Source organism: Lathyrus oleraceus, chromosome 1 (genome assembly GCF_024323335.1).
Source record: "Lathyrus oleraceus cultivar Zhongwan6 chromosome 1, CAAS_Psat_ZW6_1.0, whole genome shotgun sequence".
Classification (NCBI taxonomy): domain Eukaryota; kingdom Viridiplantae; phylum Streptophyta; class Magnoliopsida; order Fabales; family Fabaceae; genus Lathyrus; species Lathyrus oleraceus.
This window is the reverse complement of record NC_066579.1, coordinates 364229981-364237054: the sequence shown is the minus strand read 5'-3', so window position 1 is coordinate 364237054 and position 7074 is coordinate 364229981.

The following is a 7074-nucleotide window of genomic DNA, read 5'->3' as shown; positions in this document are numbered from 1 at the left end:
CAAGTTCCAACAACTTGCCATGCCAAAAAGAAGAAGAGAATTGACCTTGTATTGGTTTAAGTCCTTTGCATGATTTAGAAAGCAACCTATCCTTAATGCAAAGCCATTCACTTGATCATTTGATCAAGATGAATTAAATTTGAATCAAGGAAGATTAAGCCTCCCTAATCAATGCTAACTTATCAACCTTTAACTCATTGATCAAAAAAAGAAAAGAAGAAGAAGAAGATGGATAATGGAAATGAAGAAAATAAAGTGCATTAAGTGAAAATGGAATGTACCAATCCACAAAATGTTGACCAAAGATAGGGAAGATCAAGGTCAAACCATAAAAGAAAGAGGTGAGATGAAGATTGGAGGTCAAGCAATAAACAAAATATTTTTGGCATTTTTAATATTTTAAAATAAACTTGAATTAAAATATTAAAGAAAGGTCAAACTTCAAATTCACTTCAAATCAACTTTGAAAAGTGCAAGTGAATTATCCCAACTTCAACAAGGTCAAACAAAGTTTGACAAAAAATTTCAGCATTTTTAAAAGTCAGAAACTATTTTTAATCAATTAAAAAATGAAGAAAAATAACCTAATTGAACTAAAATCTCAAATAAATCTCAAATCAATTAATAAATTGATGAGAATATTTTCATAGATCCGTCATCATTCAAAGAAGTTAGAAAAATATTTTTGTATTTTTTGAATATCAAAAACTATTTAAAATGAATTAAAAATAACCAGAAAAGAGAAAATTATTAAAAAATAGCAAATGATAAAATAAAAAATATTAAAAATCATTTTTATAAACTAGAAATTAAAATAGAAATAATGCAATTGGTCCCATATTTTTTGGACCAATAATAAAAGAGATATGAATTTTTGAAAATAAGATGGAATTAAAAAATAAAATGGAAAATTCAGAAATTAGGAAAAACCACGTGCGTTGGATGGATCCTCATTAATTGACGTGGAGGATCTGATGACAATGAGCTGCGCGCGTACCATAGTCCAAGGTCAATGAGAAACATAATGAATTAAATAAAGTCATAAGATCTGATGGCTATGATATAAACTGGAGATCAGATCCAAGGGCTCACAATTGATCTGGCAATGAGACGGTGGCCAGCGCCACCGTCTTCTCCGGTGAGCTCCGGTGAAGGTCAAAAAATGCAGAGGTTCAAATGCTAACTAAAATGAACGATCCATGCACCATTCGAAAGGTGAAGTGATGTACATCACTCCTATGCCACTCACTTCCACTCTAGATTCCAATTAAGAGAGAAATCAGAGATGGAAGTTTGGTGGTGTTCAACTGAACTTGCTCGATTCCAACAATTAAACACACAATAATGATGCCTCTATAGAGAGGACTTTAGACAACACAATATCAAGGCAAATGGAGCAAAGTATAATGAGATTCAAAGCAAAAATCAGTTGATCAAAACCTTTGGATTGTGAAGAATTGAGTCACTCTCTTTGGTTCCTTTTGCAAACAGAAGCTTCAATAGATCAAATGATGAAGGTCTAGGAACTTTAGATCTGGAAATTCAACCAAATACAATTGAATTCCAGATCTGAATTAATTGGAGAAAAATGAACTTGTTCCTTTAGGTATGGCTAGGGATTCAATCTTGTAGCATTTCAGGTGCCTTCAGGTTGGAGAATTGAAGAGCTATGGCAAGGTATTTATAGATGGAGAGAGTTGAATGCATGAGCTAACTCGTGTGCATGGCAAATGGATTTTGCATTGCATGGGCTTGTGTGATCATGTGGAAGGCCCAATGAAGGCTGAAACAACCTGCTGAGTTCATGTGAAATGCAAATGGACGTGTATATTAAGTGTAATCAGCTCATGCATGGTGATTGAAATGAATTTCACAAAGTGCACTTAATTCTTCATGCCTTCGAAAATGGTGCTTCCAAACTCCAAATGCTACCTTATGAGTAATGGTTAGAAAGCTTGTTGCATAAGGAACAAATGATATGTTGATAAAAATTCCAATTGGGCCTTGGAAATTGAAGGAATTTGAGCTTGAAGTGTAGGGTACAAAACATGCATATGTGAACTTTCCAAATTTGGCCAATGTTCAAGCCCTTCTGTCTTAATGATGCAAGCTCCAAATGATAAAATATTCAACATGAAAGTTGTATATCTTTTAAAGACAATAAATTTGGACTTAAATTTTGCATCATTTGGACTTTTAATGAAGAATTTATGGGCACTTTAAGTTGGACTTTTTTACATTTCAATGCATTTGACCCAAAGTGACCTATAATGTTTTGCATTATCACATGTATTTATTTTGAGATTTTGAAATTTTTCTCAACATAACATTTTAATTAGACACAATAAGATTTCCAATTCATTAAGTCTCATCCCAAAATCATGAAAAATGAATGAGTTATGTTCTTGGGAAGTTGACCCAAAATTAGGGTTTCAGTCAAAATGACCTATAATATCTTGGAATGGATGATGATCTTCCAAACTTCAAATCAAATTTTTATGAACATGAAAGTTGTTCATATTGTCCTTAAGAACATTTTTCATCTTGGGATCATCTCCATTTGACTAACACATAAAACGTTATGTCTCAGTGTATTTCAAGATAGCCAGATGAATTGACTGATCAACTTCTCAAGCCCACAACTCATACCTTGATGAATTGATGATTGAGGGAACTCAAATAAGTTCAAATATTCATGGAATGATGAACTAAAGAGCTTCCCTTGATTGTATTTGACCATGGGTTGAGGTTGCTTCATGAGCAAGGCACAGTTGATGATCAGATGAATTAGGGTTTCCTTGGGAAACAAAACTCAAACCCCTTGACTTGCTTTGATAAAAATGAAGAATTGAGAAACTTGGGAGGCACATTTGATGGATGAGAGCTTTGGGAACTGTCATACGGTGAACTGGACTTTTTTGTGGTTTTAATCGCAATGTCGCGGTTAGCAAGAGTCGCCACCGACTTTTCTTTTATCCAATAAGGAAAGGTGGAAAAGAACAGGAAAAACCTTAATTTAGATTTTGGGTTCGGGAGGTACATTATACAAAGGGAAGGTGTTAGCACCCTTTGTATCCATGGTTATCCATGGGCTCTTAATTGCTCGATCACTTATATTATTTTTGTCTAAAAAAAAGTGTTTGTGAATTGTTTAGAAAAATTGTTTTGAAAAGAGAATTTAACTTTGTAATGATTCTTGTATGAATGTATACAAAGTGATTATCTCGTTTAGTTTTGAAAATTGTTTAGAAAAATATAACTCGGTAATGATTCTAGTATGAATGTATACCAAGTGGTGATTTTCTGAAGGTATTTTGAAAGGTGTGAGGTGTGAAAAAATGTTTTAGGTTGTGAGCCAGCAATTAAGAGTTATACCGACCCAAGGTCTTTATGAGTATTTCCTATCCTTATGAGGGTAAAACTGTCCTTATTATTGAGAAATAAGTAGTTTTATCCTTTGGATGTAAAAGGGTCATCGTAGGGTCATCGATTGGTCATTGAAGGCAACAGTTACGAGGATACCTTAGCATTCGAAGGGACTATCATCTTTTAACCGTAGGCAACATCGGAGGGTCATCGAGGAACAAAGTTGTATATTCGAAGGCAACATCCGAGGGACTATAATTTATTTTATGATGATTTAACCGAAGGGTCTTTGCTAAGGGTATCCCCACGTTCGCGGGACATGACCGTAATATCGTAATCGTAAGGCAACAAAGAGAGGTCCAAGATCACTTATTCAAAGGCAAAGTTTTACAATTAATTATATAATTAGGATGAAACTCCATATTAAAATTATTAAAAACAATATATTAAAAAAATTAATACATTAGAAATTAATACATTAAAAATTAATTTAGGGTGAAACTCCACAAGGGTATCCCACAAATAAAGTGGAATACCTAGCCAATAACCTTTTCCTGGGATATGTGAACCTTTACAAAACTCAAAAAAAGAAACATGTCAGAACACCAAATCAGGGTGCAATCGAAGATTACACCGGAGAAATATCACAACAATAAATAGGATAGGATGAATAATGCATGGCTATGATAAAACATAACAAAAAAACAGAATAGAAAAGTCAGCTACTGTCTCGTTCGCCTCTGCCTCGCCTAGCGAAGGCCAGGCGAATACTCGCCCCAGGCTCGCCTAGCGAGGTGCTAGCGAGCGGCCACGAATTTTGAATTTGAAAACAGCCCCACGTTAGGAACTTTGAATTTTATGGCATTTTATCACAGGAATAACATGATCAAACATTCAGGGTATTCAGGCATATTTAAATTCTCATACGAAAGCAAATTATATATCAACATTTAATCATGATGCATTATATATGTAGATATGGCCAATTGAAAGTATAAACAATAGAGATACGCAAACCTGTTTGCCAATTCAAGGTTGAAGGGATTGACCACTTGTAGTATCGGAATAAGTTAGGCAGCGGGAATTGGACGGCGATGGCTTCGGTGCAGATGGGCTGCCTTCAGGGTTTCTTTACTCTGAATTCTCCGGGTAGGCAGGGTTCCTATGCCAAAACTTCTATTCGTTCTTCTCTGTTCTCCTCCTCTTTTTTTTTCCAGTGAATCTCCCAGTGTAACTCCAAGTGTAACTCCCCTACTGAAACTTCAGTATTTATAGACTAATTTCGTGGGTAATGGACTTGGAATGAGGGAGACCCAAGTCCAAAATAATTTGTTATATTTTATTTATTTATTTATTTTAATTATTTAATTAATTAAAAAAAAATTCTCTTTTTTTTTTTTTTTTTTTTTCGTTTCTCGTTTTTTTTTTTTTTTTTTTTTTTTTTGGGCTCAGAATGAAGCCCGAAATTTTTGTTGTCTGTCAGCTTCGCTAGGCGAGCGCGTAGCGAACAGGCCAGTTTGGGCCATTTTCTGGATTGGGCCATCCGTGAGCTGGGCCTTTGTTTCTTCAAGATCAGTGTTATATATGAGTCGGAATGCCTTGCAAAATGTCTTGAAATATTAATGGGCAAATTTTGGGGTATGACAGCTGCCCCTGTTCAATATTCTTGGACCGAGAGAGTTAGAATGGTGTATACGCCATTCGTGGTCTGGAGGTGGAAGATTATTGAACACTAGAATGCCCCAAAAATTTGCACTTGAGAATCGACAGTTGGTCTTGATGGAGATGGGCTTAAAGATGCCATCCGGGAGGTTTGATGACGAAAGCTTCAGATCGCGCCGTATATTAGGCCAATTTGAAGACATGGGTGCCACACTGGGTCGTACGTTAGACCGTATAATGAGTCATCCATTAGGCTGCCGACTTCGCTGGGGAGTCGGAGTGTGTCATATGCTGTTGGGGATAAAGGATCAGAATGGACCATACGCTAGATCGTATCTGAGTTGCAGAATGAGCCGTACGTTAGGCTGAATCTGATGACGAAAGGGGTAGTCGTACGTTAGACTACACTTCAGAAATGTACCGTATGTTAGGTAGGATCTGATGATGAAAGGGGTAGTCGTACGTTAGACTACACTTCAGAAATGTACCGTATGTTAGGTAGGATCTGATGATGAAAGGGGTAGTCGTACGTTAGACTACACTTCAGAAATGTACCGTATGTTAGGTAGCATCTGAGGGGATGGACATCCGAACGGGTCGTACGTTAGACCGTCGCAGAATGAGTCGTCTGTTAGGCCGCATCTGATGATGAAAGCGGTAGTCGTACGCCAGACTACACTTCAGAAATGTACCGTACGTTAGGTAGCATCTGAGGGTTGTAAGATCCAAACGGGTCGTACGTTAGACCGCGTTGGGGTTGTTGAAGTTCAGAATGGATCGTATGTTAGATCGTATCCGAGTTGTAGAATGAGCCGTCTGTTAGGCTGCATCTGAAAAAGAAAGTAGTCGTACGCTAGACTACACCCCTGAATGTACCGTACGCTAGGCAGCATCTGAGGATTTGAAGGTCCAAATGGGTCGTACGTTAGACCGCATTGGAGTTGCTGAAGAAGTCATATGTTGGGCTGAATCAGAATGAACCGTACGTTAGGCTGTATCTGATAACCTGTATATGTTGTACTTGCAATAAATGTCTGGGATGGGCTTAAAGATGCCATCGTTAGGAGGATATCGAAGTGTTGTCAGAATGAATGTTCCCATGAACTGTATTTGAAATATGTATCTGAATCTTGAATGTGATTGATAAAGGTGTCTGTCTGAATGAACCTTTTATTTTGACTATATCAGGAGGATAAATAACCTGCAAAGAAAAGTTAGCTTCATGCTATGTCATGATGCATGAGATGTTTCGTGTTATGCTAAAATAAATGTGAATGTTGTATGCATGCGTATGCTGTGAAAGGATGTAATGAATGAGTTATGCGTATGAGAAGTTCTGCTTGGGGACTCTACTGGGGAAAATAAATCCCCATCTACTGATTTGAGACATTTGTGTCGATGACCCTTTCTCGGCTGGGGATGCTTGATTTCTGTCTGATGGTGGAAATATTCAACAGAGCCTGGCTGGGGATGGATGAGATGATCAATCTGTCTGGTGACGCCGACCTCTGTTGGGGAGTAACTGGCTGTGCCTGGGGATACTGCCATTTTCTGAGGAAAAAAAAAAACAGGCTTGCTGGGGAAGAGAATTGGTAGCGGATTCATTGGAAGCATGATTAGACCTTTTCCTTGATCCTGAAGTCGGGTAGTAATTGCTATTGCTATTCTATGCATGTATTTTTGGTAAACATCAGTCATATTCAAATGCACATATTAATTCAAATTAAATCAATGGACATTTACGCAACCAAAACAGAAAAGTAAAAACAAAAGCATCTTTTTTTTGAAAGAGGGTTGTATTGATTTTGAAAGGAGGCCTATAAACAGGCAATTTGTGTACAAGGAGACAGAAATCCTAGTAAGAGGAAATTGTCGAAAACAAAGAGAAAGCTATGTGGAAGAAGTCCTATTGATTTTAAGCCTACTACTGTCATTATGTCTTCGAGCATCTCATCCCTTGCTGTCGGATAGAAGTGATTGGCTTGGTCAGTCCCTCGAACTTGGATGAAAGTTGACTGAGAACGGGACATAGTCATACGCTTTAAT